Below are 23,262 nucleotides of genomic sequence, written 5' to 3' on the forward strand. Positions count from 1 at the left end.
TTAAATGCATGTTATGTTCTATAGTTGTTCTATCTATACGCTCCAGAATTGCATTTCAAAATAATTTGTTTACAACTGTATATTTAGCTACTCTTTTAAGCAATAGGATAGGAATTCTTCTGAAATGTACGGTCTTCTGCTATGCTTTTCTTTAGTGCCTTTTATCCTCATTTCGGCAGACAAAAATATCAATCACCAAAAATCCCTTGCTCTTTGCATCCAAGCAATTTTTGCTGCTTGATGGCAAAAACTGAACAGGAAAAATATCTACCTTCCAAGATAATTAAGAAAATTCAACTGTGAAATGAAGCTACCAGCATGATATCCTTTGACTAAAGCTGATAATATCATCTCTCACACAGAGAAAAAAAGTCTAGACTGTCAGGAGATTTTGTAACTTCAGAATATGCATAATTTTTAAAGGGGGTAAAACAATGATGAAAGTAATTGAGAGGAACTGGTTTGGATGTATAGGGTACCACTGGGCAAAATTTGTATCTACAAGTATCCTCCTGTCCCATCATGCAGATAGGCAGACGGAGCACAAGGAGACTATAAGCTCCAACACTTTATCCCAGCATGACTCCAAGGTGGGATAGACGTTCCACAGGGCAGAAAGGTCGGTTTGGCCTTGAAAGCATAACCTGGTTGAGCTCCAAAGCAACAGGATAGAGTAACCAGGGGCTGCTCCTTGATGATCCCAACCAAGTTCTAATGCTGAAATTATAAGCAGCCTGTTGTGCCCCAGATTCTTTCTCTGCTGATGGGTCTTATCATGTAAAGCTGCTTTAAATCCACCTGACTCTTAGAACTTGGCCTAACTCAAAAGCACAAGAGATAAGGAGGAAGCTAATTTTAGTAACTGCAGCTACAAAAATATTTAGATAATGTACATTCCTGGTTAAGCCAGCCAGATAAGAGCCACCAAGCGCCATCTTCCATCACAATCTCCAGGGCATGAAAACATGACTACTTCCTTGAAGTGGGAGTGAGCTGGACTGAGAGGCATCTGCCCACTTTGTTCAGGCGCAAAGCCTCCTCTCCAGCCATGGGAGCCCTCCTTCTCCCACACAGCTATGATGCCTGGCGGAAGGCCACTCCTGCCTCTCCCTAGCCCTGTGAATCACCCACAACCAGAAATCAGAAGGATGTCATGGCCATCGGATGTGCAAGCGGGAAACAAAGAAGCAGCGTGGGAAGAATAGCCAAGCTGGAAAAGGGCAGCCGAAATCTGGGCAGGCGGAACCCTTGCTGCTAGCCATTTGCAATTCTAGTGGGACGGCCACCTGCTGCTCCAGCTCTGCAATTTGGCAGATGAGGCAATGCCAGTTTTGAGACGGCGCATTGACGCAAGTATTGTAGCGTGCAGAAGCAGCCCAGCGAAGGCCTCAAATCAATCTCTGAATGCTTTCTTTTCACCTTCATACTTAATGTTTCAAAGTTCTGGAAGCATTGAGAATGTCAGTTAACAGACATATTTTTTTTAAAAAAAATAGAAAAACTATGCATTCCTTCAAAAACAGAACGCCTTTTCCTAACCAACTTGCATTATGCTCTGCTGATAAAATGGGGGTGGGGGGAAAAGACTAATATCCTATTTCTACAAATGCAGGCCTGGGAACTCTTAAAAGTGTAAGGGACAATTAAAATTCTCTTTATTGCTTACTATAAAATAACCAGAATGCTCCATCTCCTTGGTTACCTAGACATAAAAATAAGGCAAGTGAAAGATGGGGTGATAATAGGGCTTGAGCCTAAGGCTGGGGGTGCAGAGATAATCATTTTTATACTCTGGGGAAGGGGCAAGACAAATCTTTCGTCCTTTCTTTCAGCCCGTGGATTGGACGCCGGGCTTTAGGCCACGAGACGGTTATTCTTAAAACAATCCATGCTACAAATATCCTCTCTCAGCATCCGAAGTCAGAAAGTCTTCGCCCGAATGAGTTTGCATCCTTTTAGCCATCATGATCCACATTTTGCTAGCTGGGGGAGGGGGAGGAGGGAGGATGAAGCTGAGAAATGGCCAAAGCAGACGATCTTCAAGCCCTCCACAGCTCAGTGGTGCCCTAAAGCAGGCGCTCTCCAAAAAGATCTAAACACTCAGCCATCTCCTGCTCGGCCAGGAGCCTCTGATCAGAGCCACACCAAGTTCTTATTTTTGGTGACTAAACAGAGTTTCTCCATCTCTGTCTCTGAATAAATAGCAGTCTCCTTTTGGTGTCATCCATCCAATGAAGTCCAGGCCAGAGCTGTCTTTGGGTTGTGGGAAGAAGGAGCTTGCTATTTACCGGTATTTTTTTGTGTGTGTGAGTCTGTCTCTCCTTTGGCGCAGCATTTTCTCATTATTGCAAAGACTGCCTATTGCCCACTTTCAACAAAAGCCTTCTTGTTATTTATATCCACGTTCGTTTATTTATGATCTTGTGTTCACAAATGCTGCAATTTCCCAAGCTTTGGCTTCTTCAACGGTGGTCGGAACCGATGGGTCACCATCAGATGAACCGGCTTGCCTTGGACTCGGAATGAGGTCAGACTGTCCTTTGGTGTCCAAGCTTTGGCTTCGACATCCATTGCTGTTACTGACAGAGGCTCCATTTCCTCTTTAGTTATTTTATCCACAGCGCAAGATCTACTTCTCCTCTGAGAGGAGGTAACGAATTCCAGTCTTTTTAGTCCACGGATTCCTAGAACGTCAAGACTCAGATTTGTCATTCCTGCTCTGACAACATCCAGTTTGCTTGATTCTTGGTTCCGACTTTCCACTCATCAATGGCATATATAAATTTGCCATGTCAACTATCCTTTTGCCTCTGGGCACATCCGCAGCAAAGCAGACATCTTTGGGGATTTGCAAACTTCTCAGAGAGTCAGCAACGCCTGGCAGGCCCCCCCCCCAAACAAAGGCACCCGGCCATCACAAGCAGGTTGACCAGGGGAGGCTGCCGAGAGCTGCTTGTCGATGTCTTTGGGGAGGGGGGGGCTGCAGCTGTTGGTCCCAGGGTGAATTTTGGCAGGTAGCCTGGAGAGGGCCGAAAGACCCAGGGGAGGCTGAACCAACCAGCCACCTCCAGCCTGCAGCCTTTGGGAGAGCAGCAGGGCTTCTTCGTGGCCCACCAAAGGGGCAGCCAACCTCTCCCTTCGCACAACCCTCCTTCAGTTGCAGGTCAGTCGGAGTACAGGCAGTCCTCTACTTGCCACAGTTTGTTTAGTGACCATTCAAAGTTACAATAGCACGGCAAAAAGGTTTGTCAACTGACTCGTATTTATGACAGTCGCAGTGTCCCAGGGTCACGTGATCCCCTTGGGGGACCTTCTGCCAAGGAAAGTCAATAAAGAAGCCGATTCACTGCAGTGATTCACTTAACAGCTGTTGCAACAAGGGTCGTAAAATGGGGCAAAACTCACTTAACCAATGTTTCACTTAGCAACAGAAATGGGCTCAGTTTTGGTCATAAGTCAAGGACTCCCTGTATTTGGGGATCCCCAAATCCCCCGGCATACAAATGCTTAGAAAGGACGAGGACCCTCCCTTCCATCACAAGCTTTGTTGCCCCAGTGCCTCCCCCGCCCCCCGCCCCAATTAAGGCAGGAAGCTCCGCTCTGCCTGCAGCCTCCGATTACTCAACTCTGTCTGCCACCAATTTTTTTTTAAAAATCAACACCCGCTGGTGTTTCTTTTTTTGGGTTTCACAACGGGAAAGCCCAGAATCGTCCTATAATAAGCGAGCAGCTGTGCAAGGCAGAACCCGCTGGGTTTAGAATTGCCTTTGCATTTGAGGCTGACCTTTAGGCCCACCTTCAACCAAGGAGCAGACAGACCCCCAAGGCCCCCTCCCCCTCCCCCCTCCCCTCTTAAGGAGGTAAGTGGGGCAGCTCAGGAGCAGTGATGAGGAGGGGGCCTTGTTGATGGGCAGCCTCTCCTTGCAAAAAACCCCCAGAGGTTGGGTTAAAGTAGGCTCCTGTGATCCTCCCCTCCCTCCATTGGGGGCTAAAGCTGGCAGGAACTAAAACAGGATAAGGAATGGGGGAATGGGGGAGGGGCCTGGAATGAAAATGCTGGTACAGGGGAGGGGGGGCTATTGGGAAAAGGGAGACCCATTTCTGACTTGAGCTCATTCCAAAACGAGCTCATTCCAAAACGTCCTTAGCAGCTGCTTCTTTCTCCCAGGAGCAGATCGCTGGCTCTTGTGATGTCCTGTGGACCGTATGGAAGTGCTTTGGGTGCTCCTCTCTGTTTGGCCTTTCCATTCCCCCCAGCTTTGAAACAGTGAATGGAAATGGTCTTTTGGGCAGCGCAGGAGGTCTCTCCACCTCTGCACAGCTCCAGCACATGACTTGAGTACTGAAAACAACTCAGCTCTTTCCCAGGTCCGGGCAAGATGCAGCCACGATGCCCGGCAAAGCAATTGGCACCATCTGCTCACCTCTTGCCGAGGTACCCAGCACCATCGGAAAGATGCATTCGCTGGGAGGGGCAGGATTTTAAATTGTTGCCTGGGAGCTTTTGAGCACCAGCTCTCCCGTCAATTTGCTCAGACAGAAAATTCCCTCCAGGCAGAAAGCAGCGAAAGGGGCCGTCCGTCCGCTCATTCATCTCCTGCCCCTCTGGTGCAGCAGGCGGTTAAGTAAATGTCCAGCTGGAAGAAAATCACAGCCGGCCGGCCGTTGTTTGCTCTCTCTCTCAAGGAAGCCAGGCGCAAAACCTTTCTTTGGGTTTGCCAAAAAACCCCTGCCCATCTTTCTACAGGTGCTGAGACAGTCCTAGCACAAAGGGCTCTGAGACACAAAGGCCCTCTTATCCCGCCCACTGGATTCCTCAGCCCATGTGGCTGGAAAAGCCGATCCACCTCTTTCAGGCAGCAGTTTGGGTCACATTTCCCGGACAGGGACTGGGAGAACCCCAGGGCCTTGGAGGCGAGGCTTCCCTCCCCTTCCCCCTCTTCACTCAGATCCTGAGCAAGGGGCTCTCCTGTGGCTCTAATTGACATTCCCCCCAAATCAGGCCAAAACCAGATCAACGGGGTTCCCACAGCTTCAGGCATTCAAGGCATGAAAAGGCTCCTTCCGATGACGGCCCTCCAGGGCCCCTCAGCGCCCCAGATGACAATGGGCGCATTCATTTGGCTGCTTTTCAGGATGAGGCCCCCTTTCTTGCCCTGGACAAGCTCAGGAACCATAGTAACTAACTTGAAGGGCTGTTGCCGGATTCACCACAGAACTTCTAACTGTAAATCAAAGCACGTTGAGCAGAAATTATCTGCCCTGTTATTTGGGGTGCAGAGGCCGCACGGAGGGGAGCTGGCTAGAGAAGGGTTGGATTGCACAACACACTGCTCTTACTCTTAACTTGCCAAAACCCCTTGTATTTTTGTGTCATAAAGCACAAAATGTACTGCAGGGTCTTCAACATTGTTAAAAATCCAGGCACGCTAATAGTGGAAAAGGTTTTTTTTAAAAAAAAAAAAAACAAAAAAAAAGTTTGCTGTTTCTCCCAGCATGGTAAACCATGGAGAAAGCAATGTTTTGGAGTTCTGAAATTCTTGCAAACAATATTTTGGTGTCAGAGGTCTGAAAGGAAGGAAGGAAAGAGCTCCTCTGCGCTCGAACCTCCACAGTCTGGGAACTGTTGGAGGAAATATGTAAGGGAACCATCAGAGCAAGGATCAGAGCCTTCATCACTCTGATCTTGGCCTGGCCTCTCCGCTCGCTCTTCAGAGCCCATTAACCCCATCCCACCTCTGCTTCTCTCTCCTTCCCTGACAAGCTGGATTTGCGTTTCTTTTCCAACAGGGAAAGACACACTAGACTGCAGGAATCACATCGGGAGGCTCACACATAATCATGTAATCTGTCTCCCACATATAACAAAAGCTGGCTCAAAAATGCCCCAAAACATGGAGAGCCACAGGAGGGCAGAGGAGGGCAGGACACGGGCAATACAGAAGGAACCGACAACCTCCATTCAGGGTCACCAAACCCTGACCTTGGATGGCTCGTGGGAGGGGAACGGGGGTTTGCACCCACTCTCTGAACAGCCATCAGGCCGGACAGCCAGCCCAGCGGGGAGTAAACCTTCCCTGCTCACTTCAGTGCACTGCAGGGAAGAAGCTCAATATGCAATAAAAACAACAACAGCCCAAGCCCTTACCTTGAAGGGCGCTGGTGCAAAAGGCCCGCCTGGGGTCTGTGGCCCTGGAGCGCTGCCGCCTGGGGGATTCTGCTGTTGAAGTCCACACATCTCAAAGTTGCCAGGTGTGAAAAGCACCACTCGAGGGGATTGAAACCTGCATGGAAATAAGTCCACCTGTGTGTTTTCCTTCGTACCGAACTCCAGCGTTCCCAGGGCTAGGAAAACTGGCTCAAATTAGAAAATGCAAAGCTCTCCCCATGCTTATTTTATGATTGCACAGCAAAGCTGACTGTGGAGGTTGCAAGCTGTCCTGGGCCAAGAGCAGATCTTCGGAAGCAAGGCTCAGCCAGTGTAAAAGTGATTCTCTTGTTCTTCTGCTTAGGAGCATTCTGGTGGCCCCTTTTCTGACTCATGCGTGTTATTAGAAAGCATTGACTTTCATGCAGCTGCTTTTGAATAAAATGGTGAGAAGGGCTGCAAGTTTCCTCCTGAATGTTTGCTACCATAGATGTATTCATCTCCCCCCCCCCCCATCCTTTGTCTACTGATTCCCGTTGAAGACCCTAAAATAAGGCTGGGTCACAATCTGCAAATCGGAGTTGTTTTGTAGGAAAGAATTCTCTACTCTAGCAGAAGTCAAATCCGTGTTGCCAAACACCCACCAGCCTCTCATTAGTACCAAATTATGAAAGAGAATTCAATAGCCCAGCAAGCGCTGGCAGTTCTTAATTAGCAGCAATTACGAAATACAATAGGAAAGATCAGAGAGATGATCAAAGGTACAGCAAGCAACAGAAGACGTAGAAGATACTAAAGCAATAGGACATCTCACCAAGTTCTGGGGGATAACAAGGCCGTTTTTGACCACAAATCTTGGCTGAATGAACAATTGAAGACTGAAGCCTGAAGAGAAAGCAGGTACAGCAAAAAGGGGCAGCTTCTCAAGGACCAGAAAAAAGAATAGCAGAGAAAAAAATCAAGATTCAAGCAAGGATGGAAATCCACCAGCCTCTCCGATAAAGTTCTGCAGTTAATAATCGCCTCAATATCTCTGAGCCATCCATCAAGGCTGTGCACAGGAGAACAAGAACCCTGACCGTTTCCTTTCAGAAGCCCAGCTGTTTAGGAATGGACCAATTTTGGATTCATTCACTTTTGACTTTCCCTTCTCCACTCCTTGATTGCAACCATCAAGCCATAAAACTGAGAAGGAGAACCGGTTCTGATAGACCGAAGATAATATTGAAATGCGGGTTCATGATAGCTGGCAAATCTACCCCCTTTGTCTTATTTTGTCCCGTTCTAACCGCAGCAAGAAGAATTTAGCAGTTTAGTGCTCCATCCTATGAGAGCCATTTTTTTAAAAGAAAAATCTAGCTGCGAAGCTCGTAGCTTTGGGAGATGCACTTATTCCTCACTGCCCCAGAGTTTGGGGGACAAAAATGGGATTTTACCTCGTTAGATAGTCCTCTGAACTGTTGCCTTTATGATTTTCATACTGGAGCATTTTAAGCATGTCTTGATTTATTTTGTGACACTGTCAAGTGACTTAATGGTCAAGGCCAGGGGAAAGATAAGACTGAAATAAAAATGTAATATCACATAGGTTATGTAGGGAAATGCCCCCTTGACTCTGGCTCATATTTAAAGCTACAATCTCTATTCCCTTCAGAAGACAGACAAAAAGTACCATCCAACCCCCTCAGATAACTTTAAATATTCAAGAATTAATCCCAGAACACAGTGTTTAAAACCAAATTCTGTCAGCAGAAACTCTGAAGCCAAGCATGAACACAGGGCCACCTTGGGACCGAAGTGAACATATTTAATTTATCCCCCTGCCAATGGGCCTTCTGATCTATCGACGGATCCCTTCTGCCTCTGGCTTTTAACCAGGGTTGTTGACTAAGAACAATCCAATGAAGCAAATCACATCGCCTGGGATAAATCCTTGAAATGTCAATCAGAGTTTGCTCAATGTCCTCCAAATAAATTTGATCCCCAGCCCCAGGGGCTCACCCCTCAGTCCCAACTGCAACATAGAAAGATACAAACAAGGGCATGTGCAGAAGTTGAGAAATTGCATGGTTTTAAAGCTTTGGGGAGACTTCAGTGAACATGGAAGCACTGATCTCTATTTACCCCCTCTTTAGACACTCTCTAATGCCTTTCAAACAGGTTGTTCCTCTGAGTCCAGACAAGATAAAAAGGAGGTGCTCACTTCTACACCCATGTTTCCCCTTTAGGCTTCAGTGCCCACCGTCTTCAATCACCCATTCAACCAATTCCCAATCAATAAAATACAGGGTTCAAGAGAGGACGGTCCAGAACTCACAGAAAATTTGCATACAAATAAGAGCTGGCTCAGGAGTCATTCTGCTACTGGCTGAGTTTAACCATCATGCCAAGACACCATCTTTGGATTCCACATTACCATACTTAAGTTTACGCTACAGACGGACATCCAACAAACAGATTAACACAACATCGTGACCCAAAGGAAGTTTCCTAGAAGCTTCAAGTGAAAAAAGTGGGGTCAAAGAGACATTTTGCCCACAGAGGGTCATTTAGCAAAGAGGCCTTTGCTGATTTATTCAGATTTTCCAAGGTATCTTTGGTCAGCCATAAAGTCATCTTGATAGAGCTTGGTTGGGACAGGCTCCCCCTCATTTAGGGTGGGAAGGAGAGGATGTGGGTGAGAGGGAGCTATTGATCAGGTGAATTATACAAAGTCTCCTGTAAGAAATAGATGTGTATCTGTAAGATCTGGGTTTTCTAGCATTCAGCGGGTCACAGCAAAAGGTTTATTTCACTGTTGATGTCATGGCACATGGCTAGAATACTGAGCAGCACAGAAGCTCCCGAGGAACAGCCCAGGCAGAGAGATTGATCACTCACATTGCAGCCCTGGAAACAGAGACCCCTCCATTCTGGGACGCTAGCGGAGAAGAGTTGGCACCACACCGAATGCAGACCACAGTGCTGTACCAGCAAACCCTACCTGGTCACTGCAAAGGTGAGGCAGGGGAGAACTCAACCATCAGGATGTGCCAGGGAAAGTGATTTCTCCCCCCCCCCAAGATAGTTCCAGGGGAGCCCCGAGTTGCACTGCCCTTATGTCTAGGAAGGGTGGTCTACTGGATTACAGATGGCAAAGCTCTAGGTAAAGCTGATCTACAAACTCAGGCCAGTCTTCTGGTCTGAGAAAGACCCCAGGTAGGGTACCCTCCCAAGCCTTTCCCTTGAAAGCCAGGGAGGATAGAGAAAGACGCAAGAGAGAGATTCACACACAAGAACATTAATCCACCCAGTTACTTCACAGAAATCCTTTCCTACTTCAAAGAAATGGTTAGAGCCACGTTCTCTGGTTCTTCTCTGGATGAAAGCCATGTAGGGGACGGTTTCTAGATGGCCAGGAGTTGGGGACTTTGGCCTTCTAAATCCAGCTCATCAGAACAAACAGAGGAAGGGGTCCTGCTGTGAATCATGCAGGGAGCCAATATTTCCACGCTGGTAGTTTTTCTGTGCAGAAAAGCAAAGGCAACCCACACATAAGATTCCCGAGGGCTTCCATCCTCATGAAGTTTTTTTTTCCCAAGAAGGCTTCTGGCAATTAAGTCCAATCCTGTGCAGATGCAAGGTTCAGCAAAGCATCCACAGGGTCTCCATTCTGAAAAGAGGACGCCCAGGGTGCTGCAACACGCTCCGTTGGCTGAAGCGTGCTAAATGCAAGATTCAGACACCATGGAGGTTTAGGAAAGGCTTTGGATAAGTCAGCCATTCACTAGAGGCTCAATGCAGTAAGCCAGTTATCCAGACAATTTGTCTAAGACAGCCTGCCAGCAGAATGGAGAGAATTTCAAACCTGGGATGTGCTTTATTTATTTATTCATTTTAAAAAAGGAGGGGAGGCTTGCAAAATGGAACAATCCCAGCTTATCAGTACTGTTTGAAACAGCATATTTCTTTTGACAAATATAAGCAAGGTGCTTCTTTTTTCCTCCAAAACGCACCAGAAATGTTATCAATTTCTGCAGGAGTCTTTCTGATCCAGTACTTGTATTCGGAATCAGCTAAACATTTTCTCTAAAGGAACAGTCGCTTCTCCCAGGGGATCCCCGGAAGTCTGCCGGTTCCAGCCCATGTGCCGCAGAACCCTAAAGCCAGGGAGGAAGAGAGAAGCCCCCCCCCCACTCCTCTCAGCGTGCAGCAGCTGTTCTGGCTTGAGTGGGTCAAGGCTAGGCTGTGTCTGGCCAAAATAGCCAGACAGGGAGAAGTGGGCAGTCCAGAAGGAAAGGAGGGCTGAATTAGAAAGCCCACCAGCCACTCCTGCGCACATCACTGGACAGGCCAGATTCCACTGACGTGTGCTTAGCATGACAAGGCATGGTATGGGGTTGCAAACAGGCAGGTGGTGCTTTATTAGTTGGCTGCATCTGGCTACGGCCCCAAACTGTATAGTGGGTTTCTCAGGAGTTAAACCCTGCTGTACCTTGAACCAGCGTGGATCCCTGCACAGTTTGGAAACCGGGCTTCCTGGCTCAAACAGAAAGGCAGCACCTGTCGTAACTCGGGGGAGAAAAAGGTACCAGGAGTTCAACCTCTATAAATGTCTGAAGTTGCTAGAATTCTTTCACCATGGCTTCCTGGCTTTGCTACCCTTAAAAACCCTCACAAGAAGTTCCCAGATTTTGGGGTATTTGCTGACCGGTTCCACTTGCCAGGAGAAGCTTAATGGTGAGAAGGGCTGAGGGTAGAGAGCAAGGAGGGAAACGCCAAACGAATTAGACAACTGCCCTGCCCAGGGGAGCCCCTTTGCGAAAGGATTAGCACGACAGGTAGGGAGGGGTAAAGGCTTGCAAAGGACCCAGGGAGGACCCTGGGAGCATCTTCACTGTGAAAAGGCCACTTGACCAGCCCTCCCCGCACCCCTCCCCTCCCCTCTAAGGAGCTTCAGACACAAAACAGGTCTCCATTCTGAACCAGAGACGCCCTCTTCTGCTCCTCTCTTCTAATAAGGCCGTTTCTTGTTCAAAGTCACCAACCGACAAAGCTGACCGGCTTCTTCTGTAGACTGTCAGCTTGTCTGGCCGCTTAGCATGACCTTTTGTCCCTGGTACAAAACCGAAGGCTTTTGTGTTTTTCTTTCTGACACGCTTAATCTGGAAAGGTCACCGTTGTGTGGAAATCCTCTCCGTCCCCTTCACAAACACTTTTGCCCCAGTCTGGATTGCATTGGAGGCCGCTAAATTGGTCCGTCCTCTGGGCTCACCCAGGGAATTTTTGCTTCCCAGAAGCAGATCCATCTCCCTGTAGGAACCTTCCTTCTGGGGAGTTGGCTAGCTTGAAGCTGCTGCTTTCGAGAATGCACAACAGACGCCCAGCCAGAAGGGGAGCGAAAACAAAGGATGCTCGTCCCTCATTTGCCATGAATATGCATAGATGCCATGTGGCTTTTGCCTGACTACCGATCAGGCAATCAGAACCAGCTCAACAAACTGACCCACAGAAGCTAAAAGGACATGGAATCTACACACACACACAGAGAGAGACACACACACATACACACTTTCTGTTGGTGGAGGTGAAGGAGGAGCATAATTAGGAAGGGGGGGCATCATGAATGAGATCAATCACGTTTAATTGCTCATTTGATCTGAACAGGAAGAGTTCCCCAAGGGAACACTCCAAAATAAGATCACATACAAAATATGTAAAGATGGACGAGCAGAAAAGCTCAAGGACTCTCAGGGTCAGGAGCCGGGCCCATCCAGTGAGGGACAGCTTCTTCAATCTCCTGCTGTCTCAGTTTAATTCACACCTCACAGCTGGAAGCCAGAACGGGCAGGGAGAAATGGCACTTTCCTCACCTGGGTTACCTCTCAAGGAAAATGCCTACACAGAGACACACAGACACACACGTGCACACGCATAGAATGAACGATATAGATTAGAAGGCAAACTCAAGTGCTAATTCATTTCTAGTCTCAGTGTCTCTTCTCTGCTAACCCCAGAAGAGGAGAAAATCAAATTTCTAAAAATAAACAAACACTAAACATGAGCAGCTTGTACCCACGACAAGTGTGAGGGGGCTGCTATCTAAACTGATCCTCCCCCAAAGGGAGACCAGCCGTCCCTCTTCCCCTCCAACTTCAAAGGCGGGTTATCCCTATTGCTGGACCTATGGCTTATCTTCCACTTTTCCCAACAATTATGGATTTCTCAAGAGAGTTGATTGTTTCCCTCAACTGATTATGTCAGACTGAGGTTGACCCTTAGTGCTGACTCTTAGTAGCCATGGGGTTGGATCTCCTCCAGGATCATCTATCCCCAATCTGGCCCTTCAAGGTTTTCATTGATGCAACCATTGCGGCTACAATGGAGTCAACCCATCTTGCTGCTGGCCATCCTCATCTTCTCCCTCTCTTTTTTTTCCTTGAAGATTTATTCCAGCAAAATCACCAACACCATTTTCACTCATTGCTGTGGATTGTGGTGGACACCACTGCAAGGCCGGTGATGGCAAAATATTACCTTGAAATCTGGCCAAGAGCCTTTTCTGCAGAGGCAGAAATCAATGTACAGAAATCTGGAGGGCCTCAGCCAAGGCTGCCGTGGGTCAGTGCCAGACTCCGCATCGCAGTCACCCTGGGGTGGGTGGGGTGGGGCGATCAAGCCGCAGAACCATCCTTAGGGCAGCCCACCAAGAAAGTCAGCCCAACCCCCCAGGTTCAGGGAGTTAAAGCCAGATGCTTCCCTGTTTTTCAGAGGGGAACAGAAGGCTGGCTGCCGCAGCTCACTCTCAGCCACCCGGGTCTGCTGCAGTCGGATGGAGAGGGAGCAGCTACGCCTTTGCGTGCCACGGGCCGCGCAAGGCCTGTGCGAGGCGCCCGATCAGAGCCAGCCGGACTGCATTCTGACACTCTGGGCTTGGCATCCGGGACAGGCAGCCCGCCTCCCAGCAGAGGCTTTTGGGAACATGCAGTGCCTGCCAGGCTCCGATTGACGCTGGGGCCAAAGCACGGGGACCCCCAACAAGGGTCCAGATGAAAAGCATGGCCCGTCACCCCTGAATCTGAGCTCAGAAACCTGCTCACCAACCTATGGAAGAAAAAACGGTCCACAGTCAGTTCTGCAGCCCGGGGCCTTCTTGCCTGCAGGTGGAGCCTGAAACCATCCCAGGAAATCAATAGGCAGATCAACATCCTGTTGTTTTTTACACCTGAGGTCACGATCAAGAGAGGCTCCTCAACCCAGAGACATATAAATTAGAACAAAGGGTGCATCCTGTGTAAATTGGGGGCTAAGTGGTCTAACTTTTTGTTTCCCCTGGCCTGAGAGCCAGATGGCTCAAGGAGAAAGTGCAACAGTGCAAATTTCCCCGCTTGGCTTTGGTTCCCAACATCTATCAAATTTTCACTCAGCCACCCACCCAGCAGGTTGCCCAGGCCTATTGGTGGGATGCCCACAGCAGCTGGGAGTGAGGAATGCCCACACAGGACCCGGGCAGATGCCATCACAAGCCGACACATCACAGGGAAGGAGAAGCGGAAGTGTTAACCACAATTTGTGCCACTGCTTGGGGACTCCTTGAGAATCTCTACTGGTGTGATTTGTACAGAATCCCAAAGTGCTCGATTGTCTGCCACCTAAACTGAAAGACAAAATTTTCTTATAACTCAACCCAAAGTTGAGTCTCCCTTGTTTTAAAAAGTCTTTTTATTTTATTTTATTTCACTTTAAAAATCTGTCAATTGCATCTTTCTACTAGACCATCAATATCTCGTCCCAGAAAATAAACTTCCTAAGTGCCTCTCCTACACAAAGGATCAGTTTACTTGTGATTTACATTCAGAAGCTTGGCAACTGATTCATATTTATGATGGTCACAGTGTCCCAGGGTCATGTGAATTGACCAAAACCTGCTGCAACCACCCAGCAGATGGGGGGAATAAAAACCAAACACCCCCACCCCACCCCCACTGCCAATCCTCAACAGAAATGCTCACAACAATGAAAATCTCAGACAGGAAGAAGAGCACCGCCGGGTGGGCAGGTAGGTGTCTTGCTCGGCTGTGTCTTGAGAGGCACTTTTTTCAGTGCCATTGTAACTTCGAACAGTCACTAAGCAAACTGTTATAAGTCGAGGACTACCTGTACTTTATCACTTTTTTCCTTTTTTTTTTTTTGGTCATCAAGTTTTTGACACCTTGCTAGGCGACTGGTGGTACTCAGATGTTGCCATATCCTAAAAGTGGTGCAATGGGTGAAAAGGTTGAAAAGCCCTGCCTTAAACAAACCCCAGATGTTTTCTGTTCCTATTCCTGGAGGAAAAAACTTTAGACAACAAAGTCTTCCTCTGGAAATTCCACATTTCCAAAATCATCCTGTTTATCTAGGCAGCGAAATGTGAACAAATCCAGCTGTTCCTCAATTTCTTCCCATGACTGGAATCAATGTAGTCACAATGCTATACCTGGAAGTCAGTTATATTGACTTCAGTGAGACTTATTTCTAAACAGAAAACACCTTTGGCCCAAGACCAACTGATGGCTTCCACTGGGTTCTTTAGAGAAGTTCATCCAGCTGTTTTCCTCTCCCAGGACTGAGGGCTCATCCAGTGGCCCTTTCCATCAGAGGCAAACAATCTCTTTGAAGGAAACAGCTGTATCCCCATTTTTCAAAATGGTTCTGGAGAATTGCAACAGCTTGTTCCCCAATGCAATACTCCTCAGGGACCTTAGCCAAAAATGCCCACTCCCTTTTTGTTCCCCCAATGTATGGGAAGGGTTAAAGGGGTACAACCTGATTGGTTAGTCTTTGGCTTGACAGATCTCTTTTCTAACTTTTACTAACAACTCTCCCCACCTCATAGGAGGGTCTTGGGGCCACCCAGGGTGGGCCCCTGCTGCAGATCAAGGAGGCCCCAAGTTTCTCCTTCCCTCCCCAAGCAGGAACCTTCCATGTTCCCACTAAAAATGTTTTCTGCATTTTCCTGGATTCAGAAGTGTTGGATCTGGTGGGACAAAACAGAGAGAAGCCAAGAATCTTTCTTCGGGGTTTCATTTTGATCATCAGCAGGAGAGAATTTGAGCATAGGCAGAGGCAGCTTCTGCAGAATTTTCCGCAAATGCTTTCTGTTCAAAGTACAGAACATAAATCACTTAAGGAAAGCACCCAAAGCCACAGTAGACCCAATAGCACCGCAATATGTTAACCGTTAACCATTTATTCAAAGGATATTAGAACTTGAAATGAACTTCAAACACACCAAGATTAATTAAACTCAATCGCATGCAGCATTCATATTGAAATGCCCGTCTTGTGCTCGCACTGTGAGAACTAGCCACGGGGGAACGGACGGGGGGGATAGTGGCCTCTATGGAGCTGCAAGGCTATGGGGGGCTCTTTGCTTTCTTCAGATCCCACAATCTTGCTCAGACACCTCCCCAGCCTGGGGCTCTGCAGAAGGCACCCCTCTTTTCCAAGCGGCTTGAACCAGCCAAAATGCAATCAACATACAAGTGCAACACACATAAAAATCAGCTTGCACTTCGGTCACACCATTGTGGCTGACCTTTTAGACCAGCCATCCCGAAATGGAAGAAAGTGGGGTCCTTGGTGTTCTCGGGGCTTGCTTCTTTTCTTGCAGACGTCTCATTATCCAAACCAGGTAACATCATCAGTGCCAGTCTTATGGGAGAAAGTTCCCTCTGTGCTCTTGACCAAGGCACTCTGCTCCTTCAGAAAGACATTCTTGAGACTGTCGACTTCTTCTTGAGCAAATAGAAGGTGTTCTCAAGTTTCTGGCTCCCACAACCCTGATTAGCTTTCACTCTCAGTCACTTGAGCTGTCCCCAGGTCCCTCCACCTGAGCTGCGTTCAAGCTGAGATCCTTTTTCTGCTTTCTTGTGACTACCTAAGCACGTTTGCTGATGAAGGTAGAGATTTCACTGGCTCCCACTGTGGAATTAGTGCCAAATGTCATTACTTGCACTGCAATGCAGGAAATGAGAATGTCCCTTAGCGTTGGAGAGCAAATCAGATCAAGTGACAAGCTGCCACTGAATGCACTTTTAGACCTGGCCTTTTATTGGTTTAATTGGATAAATAGCTTCTCTGAAGGACTCTTTTAAGCACTCGACAAGGACCAAAATAGTTCCAGCCTTGAAAGCAATGCGAGAGACTTTGCTGGGCTCCCCAACAATCCCACTCAAAGCCCAGTCCACCTGCTAAGAGAAGCCTTTTGTGGGAGGAGCAGAAACTCAGGCTGTTTTCCATGAAGGACTGCACACAAGCAAGGATGCTCAGGTTTCCCCCCAAATTAAAATGAATGACTCCTGGGGAGTTTTTTCCCTAGACAAACATATGGGAGGGAAACTAACAACTTATTGCAGACAAATGACATTTTGACAGAAGGACCAAAGATCTCCCCAAATCTCATCCCCATCAGATTTACCACTGAAGTTCCTTTGCTAGATAATCCTAAAATATTCTTATCAGTCTAGAAATGAATTCAAAGGGAGTTTTAACAACTTTTATCAATCCAGCTCATAACAGATGGCTTATAGTTATGAAATCATATTCTCTAAAATTCTTTGCCAAGACATGCAAAGCGATCAGTACAAGATTCCCATAAAGGAGCCAATTTGCCATGTTGTTACAGATCATAATATTCTTGCTGGAGTATCATATAATGTTATTGATTTTTTTTCTCTCTGTATCAGCAAGAGAACATCCTTGAAAAAACAATTAATGGTTATTTACCAAGATGTCCACCAAGAAGTGTGGGTAAAGAGGAAAGAAAGAAAGAAAGAAAGAAAGAAAGAAAGAAAGAAAGAAAGAAAGAAAGAAAGAAAGAAAGAAAGAAAGAAAGAAAGAAAGAAAGAAAGAAAAGGTCTACTAAACTACAGAGCTAAATATATGATAGGATGACAATATTTTGATTACAAAAGAAAGAAATTTGAGAAATGACCAAAGATAATAACAGAGGAGACTCAGTATTTAAAAAAAATTATATAGCAATCAAAGGATAGCCAATCCATCAGTAGTTTGCATATTTAGTTTTCTTTGCCTGACCAACCAGTTTGTGCACTTTGTCCTGGCAATAGGCACAGCATCCCCCGACATGACCTAGTAGCACCATACCAACAAAGCTGCCCACAACACTGAGACTTTCTCCAAGCCTTGAAATCACCTCCAGAAAAATCTGCTGCCCGACTCTTCCCTGGCCATAGGTTGGGCCGAGAGAAGGCTTCTTAACAGAGGTTCAGCCCTGGAAATCTGGCTGAGCTGTGTTTTCCCCAGGAGCACTGCTGGAAGAAGGTCTGTTCTTGCTGGCCTTTCTTGTTGCAGGCAATTTGAGGCTGTGCTATAATTGTGCAGGTTAGTACAGTATTCCCAAATGTTGTTTCTTACAAATAGCCTTGAAAGAAATGCTCTCCTGAATGCCAGGAGGTTTTGTGCAGCGCGCTCTCCACTGTGCATTTGTTGCTCATGGGTCTATTCAAGAAGAGCTTTCTACTGGGATTAGCATAGCATTTCCCAAACCACTGGAGCTATAATTTATTGCCTCTAGGGAAACACGGGACCCTTCCCATCCCTCCGAATTCTAACAAGGCCAACAAACTTCCAAGTGTGGCCAGAATATTGAACAGCATAAAGCCCTAGAGGACAGCACACAGTTATTGTGAGGGACAGGGGATAATTCACTGGATCAGTCCTATTGACCCCAAAACCAGCCCTTGTGAGGTGCCAGGAGAATTGAAACTGGTCAGTCTCCTGCAAATCAAGAGAGGTTTTTGGTTTCAGCCAGAGGAGAAAATGGTGGGCTCCTGAAGAAGAGAAGAATCCACCAAGAGAATCCACCGAGACCATCAGGGGCTGAGCTCACAGCTTACTCTCCTTAAATCCTTGGTCTCTGGTGGCAGCATTTAAAATTCAGATGTTACACACCCACAATTTGCAAATGACATTCTCCAGCTTACGTAGGTGTAAGAGTCGCTTCAACATGTGCGGCTGAGAAATGGTGCTCAAAATCTTCCTTCTGTGGTATAAATTAAGGCGTGAGGAGTCTCCCTAAAAAAGGACTTTCGTGAATCATTTTTCCCCAAGCAAATGCCCTTCCAATAGCTTTGGATTTCACCTCCCATGACTTCCAACCAGAATGGCCTCTGCTGGGAATCATGGGAGTCAGAATCCACCCCATCTGGAAGACCGCATATCAGGGAAGCTCTTGAAGGCAGTCCGTGGAGAAGGAACCCAGCAGCAGCCACAAACATCACTTACGGGCTGTGGTCTCCTGGCTCAGTGCCAAGCCTTCTCCCACCAGTTGAGAAACAAAAAAGGGAAAATCTATTTCCCGTAAAATATTTATTTCTAAGCTTCATCTGATCCTGGAAATGGAGACGCCTTCGTTCTTTGACTTAATCAAGAGCAACCCGGCTGACAAGACAGGAAAAGAATATGATGCCTCTCGCTTCTCCCCTTCATCCCACACGAGAAGGAAGAGTCTGATTCCAAGCACAGGAGTTGCCTTCACACGTGCGCCAAACCAGGGAGGTTTCCCAGACCTCTGATTCTCAACTGAACCACAGGAAGAGAGCCCCGATTTATAAACTGCTGCATCTAGTGACTTGGAAGCCCAAATCAAACAAAGCACAATGTAAGCCAAGCATCCTGCACAAGCCTCTTTTTTCATCTGGGGAAAGATAATGCGTGATTCTCCCCAATCTGCCTCCCCACACACACACACAGACACCACCTTCGCCACCAGGGCTAATAACATGTAGCGTCTCTGCAAGATCTTGCAGCACAAGAGCTGTCCGTGGTGCTTCCCTTCCAAGGACTTTGCCACGGCAAGCACACGCCGGCCAGGAAGGCCTTCGGCTCCCCAAAGACACCCCGGGAGTCCTTTTCCACTTCTAAAGCTGCCTGCCTTTCCTACGCACAGCCCTCCTCCTTGACGTGTCCATGGGGAAGGGGAGTAAGCAGTTGAAGGGCTTCCCCTCCCCAAGTCCCTCTCTGTCTCTCCCACAGTGCCTACTTTTCTCCTGAGGGCCCCTCAGGTTGTCTTCATTCCGATTTTTATAATCTTGACATCAGACCACTCTAGTGATGGGGAATCAATAAAACCATCCCGGTTTGACAGAATTTGCTGAGCAAACAAGACAAGACAGGAGTCAGCCAATGACAAAATATCTTGTCCAAGTTCAAACAAATTACACAGAAAATAAAAATTTCCTTTATCCTCCCTCAAACATTTGCTCTGGTTCCTAGGAACTATCTTCTCCTGCCAAATCTTTCTGTCTCCCTCCTGGTGAGAGGCCGGATGAAGTTGCATTCCCAGACTGATCTAATATCTTGCTTGCAGTCACCGGATTTTGCTCCCCTGGGATTATTTGCCCACCTCCCTAATCTGGAATTAGCAGAATCCAGAGCATTATCGGAATTGACTGTTCCCAGGGACATCTGCCACCCATTAGCGGCAAAGCATTTAATTTACTCATCCTCCTTCAGATCTGATTCAATTGCTCTGCTAATGTTATTAATTTTTCTTTTCATAAGAAGAGCTATTTATTAACCTTTGTTGCCATCGAGACGGTCACACAGACAGTGCGAGAGGGAGCCAATGCATCGCACCAGGGCCGCCCCCCGGCCAAGGGCGCTCTTCGGCCCAAAGCTTCTGGGGGGCTCCCAGACGAACCAGGAGGATTTGTTTGGTGTGCTTGAGAGGTGTGAGATCAGGGGTTTGCCTCTGAGCATGGCGTGAACAGCACTAATTGCATTAAGCAAAGCATGGTTAAGCATCATACATAAATCAACATGTCCTGATCTGTATGTCAAAGGTGGCTCACTTAGCCATGATTTAGTGAGCAAATCGTAATGGTTTGGATTCGTGAAACCTGCTAATCAATCAGCCATATTTTATAACATTCAATTAAACCAGAATCTCAGATAGCCCACAATGGCACGGGTGAAAGTCTCAAGAGGCAGAATTCAGCTTTATCACTGCTTCCACACTGAAAGCCCAGCCTCATGATTGCCAAAAGCTCCAGCTGGCACCGAGACAATCACGAGCTCCTTTCAACATTGCGAGGGCCCAGCTTGCCCCATGCCGACTGTCATGCCACCACCGAAGTTCTCTCGCCTCCCCCTCGCCAGTCGCAAGAAGTTGGCTTTGCTCAGTGAGTGAAGGACCAGGGCTCCATCCAGGGGGAGGCCCAGGCAAGCCCCTTGAAGAATTGGGGGCAACTGACATAGTCACTCTGGAATATGAGCACTACGAATTTGAAAGACGAACAATCAAGTGCTAAAATAGGAACCGAAGAGGAGAGCAAAATGGGGAACTTTGGCAACTGCTGGTATTATAAAAAAAATAAACGAGTGGAACTGTTGATTTAAGGGGATTTTGTAGCTGATCATGCTAATTTAAAATCAAATTGCCTTTCATCAGCCACAGTTCATATGGAAGTTGCCTGCCAGCTCATCCCTGCCACTCTCAAATGTAAATTGTCTCCACCCTGTAACAAAAGGAAACAGCCCAATCTAGTTGTCACTTCATCTCCTTGAACAAGTTTCCTTTGCTGATTGTGCTTTGAGCACACACACACCCTGCATTGGTCCTTGGCTGGAGGGGGAGGGGGGCTGTTCTGCAAGATGTTATGAGGCACCCGGAAGAAAATCCAAAACAGAGGCTATGAAACCACTTTTCCCCAGGCAGGTTTTCTCCCTCTTTCTCTCTTAACTCCATAGCAGTTTTGTGTGTTCACACAAGTGTCCCCACCGGGCCTTCTTATGGAGAAACCGGTGCTGTCTCCAATTGGCTGGTGGGCGCAGATGGGGGCATATTTCTGTTGTGTGAAGGCAAAGATGTGAGAGTGATCTGCCATTACACACCGCCACCACGCCCCGGCTGTTCAGGTCCTCCTTGTCAGAATTGACTCCCCCCCCCAAATCTGAGAACAGCCCTTAAAGAGCCATTTTCGTGCCTTTGCAAACTTTCTGTGTCCCTAGACAAGAGCTCAGCTTTTATGAACCTCCTTCTTCAAAAATAAAACAAAACTGAGGGTTGGATATTCACACACACACACACACACACACACACACACACTGTGTTGCCAAGCTGCTACTACCTCTGCAGGTCCATTGCCAGGTAATTGAGAAAAAAGGACTTAGATTTCAGAAGAGCATTTTGATAGGAACTAATCTGATAATTTTCAGACGTCATAATTCAGCTTAAATCTATTTCAATGGGGGATTTGCTCTGTGAAATGTTGAATATTTATAATGTTCATGCAGTTACATCAGCTTGATTGCCCCCAAGATACCAGGCTTTTAGGCTCTGCTAAATCATTAGGAACAGGAGGTTTTATGTGAAGAGGAGCTCCGCTAATTGGCAGAAAAGCCAAATGAATTCATCAGAAAGCAGAGCAGCCCCAGGCCAAAGGAACGTGGAGCAGAGAGACCTCCGTCCCCTTCCCTCCTCTCTGCCTCGCTCATGCAGGATATCAAGGTGGGCATTGCAACTAGCTGGCCCTAAACCCAGGTCCAAGAGGAGTATTCAAACAGCCAGAGGTGTGCAAACCGACTGAGGGGAGCAGTAGCCTTCTATGATTCCCATAAATTATCCTGCAGCAAACAAACATCCACAGATTTACACCGGTAGCGAGATTCCCATGGGCAGAGGTGAACTGGGGAATTTTCTAAGCTGGATGCGGGAGGGGGGAACCAGGTGGAAGGGAGCAAGGATATTCCTGAGTTTGGGTTTCTTTACACACCCCAAGAGTGGCTCAGTCTGTTGACAGATAGGGAGAAGCTCTTTCCAAAACCTGCTAAGGGCTGCAATATGCTTCTGGACCCAAAGCGGGGGGGGGGGGAGCCAGCTATCCACCAGCAGGAAGAAGATATAGTAGCAATGTCGTTCTCTATTTATGTGATGGGATAAAAGCTAATGATCCCCAACTGCTCGGAATTAGGTAATAAATTCTGCAGCCCTGGCACTTTTGGTGGAAAATCTTTTTTTTTTTTAAAGACAGTTTTTCTTTGTTATCTGAGCAAGAACAGAGCAGCAAATGCTACTCGGATCTACTCGGATCTCAGTCCAAATTCTTCATTAAGTGGAGAGGGAGAGAGAAATCAAGCCCATTATTTTTTTGGGAAAAGAAATGTAATACTTTCTAAAGAGTTCACTGGAGGAGATGAAGAAAGGCCACAGGGGAGCCTGACGGTTCTTTGGTAGGTCGAGAAGAAGAACTGCCCCTTCTGCTGGCTGGGGAAGAAGCAGCCCAGAGCCTGAAGAGGGCCAGCTGGGCAGCCGTGGGAAAAGATCTCTCCTGCCGGCGGAGACTGCGGCTGGATGTCCTTTCGCTGAACGGAGGCCCCTCCGGAGGCCCAAGGGATGGAGGAAGGAGGCGGGCACCTCTCGTGCGGTGACAGAAACAGCCAGCAAGAGGCCGTATCTGGCTAAGGCAATCATCCTCAACCTGTGTGTGTTCCAACTCCCAGAATTCCCCAGCCAGCATGGGTGACTGGGGAATTCTGGGAGTTGAAAGTCCACCCATCTTAAAGCTGCCAAGATTGAGGATGCCTCGGCTAAGAGATGCTCAACCAACTCTGGGCTAAGAAAACATCCCTCCAGGTTGCAGCTGAAACACTTCAGGGTCTTCTCCATAACAGTGAACATTTAGAGCCTCATTTCCAGGGGCTCTTTTCTTTTTTTTAAAAAAAAAAAAAGTTTGGATGAGCTTTCTTGAACATCATTCCTCTCCCAGACGAGAGTGTTCAACTCTTTGCACTAAGCCAGCTTGGCTTACCTTCTTGGCCCAAGTCAAACCATGGTTTAGAGTCATATGCAAATTCAGCCTGATTGCTAACAGAAGGGCCAGGTTGCTTCTGAGTTTGAACAATGCTAAACCATAAGCCATGGTTTGTCAGTCCCAGGGGTTGGTTTGTATTAGATGCTAAGCACAAGCAAGCAACTTGTATTACGGCTTAGCATCATGTGTGAACACGGCAGTTGTTAATTGGAGGCTTAAGGGAACATTTAGGAGAAGACAGACATTACCTCTTTGGTAACATTCAGCTCTGAGACAGGGCTACGACAAGCGATGAGAACATTTAAGAGTCCAACC

At 47.3% G+C, this 23,262-nt stretch overlaps 1 protein-coding gene across 4 annotated transcripts in view; it reads right to left on the minus strand.

Annotated features, from left to right (window-relative positions):
- The window catches only part of LOC120313197 (5-hydroxytryptamine receptor 2A-like), a 65,431-nt gene that overhangs the window by 36,802 nt on the left and 5,367 nt on the right, over window positions 1-23,262 (minus strand). Inside the window, exon 2 of one of the 4 annotated variants that reach the window (XM_039354817.1) lies at window positions 6,149-6,284. The exons of 2 other annotated variants lie outside the window; for them this stretch is intronic. The gene's annotated coding sequence lies outside the window, so the exon portion shown is untranslated. Of the gene's footprint in view, window positions 1-6,148; window positions 6,514-23,262 lie in introns of those variants that run through there. One more of the 4 variants, XM_039354818.1, reaches the window with a different exon arrangement.

This window comes from Crotalus tigris, unplaced genomic scaffold (assembly GCF_016545835.1).
Source record: "Crotalus tigris isolate CLP2741 ecotype Arizona unplaced genomic scaffold, ASM1654583v1 scf7180000018585.330925593:3314079, whole genome shotgun sequence".
NCBI lineage: Eukaryota > Metazoa > Chordata > Lepidosauria > Squamata > Viperidae > Crotalus > Crotalus tigris.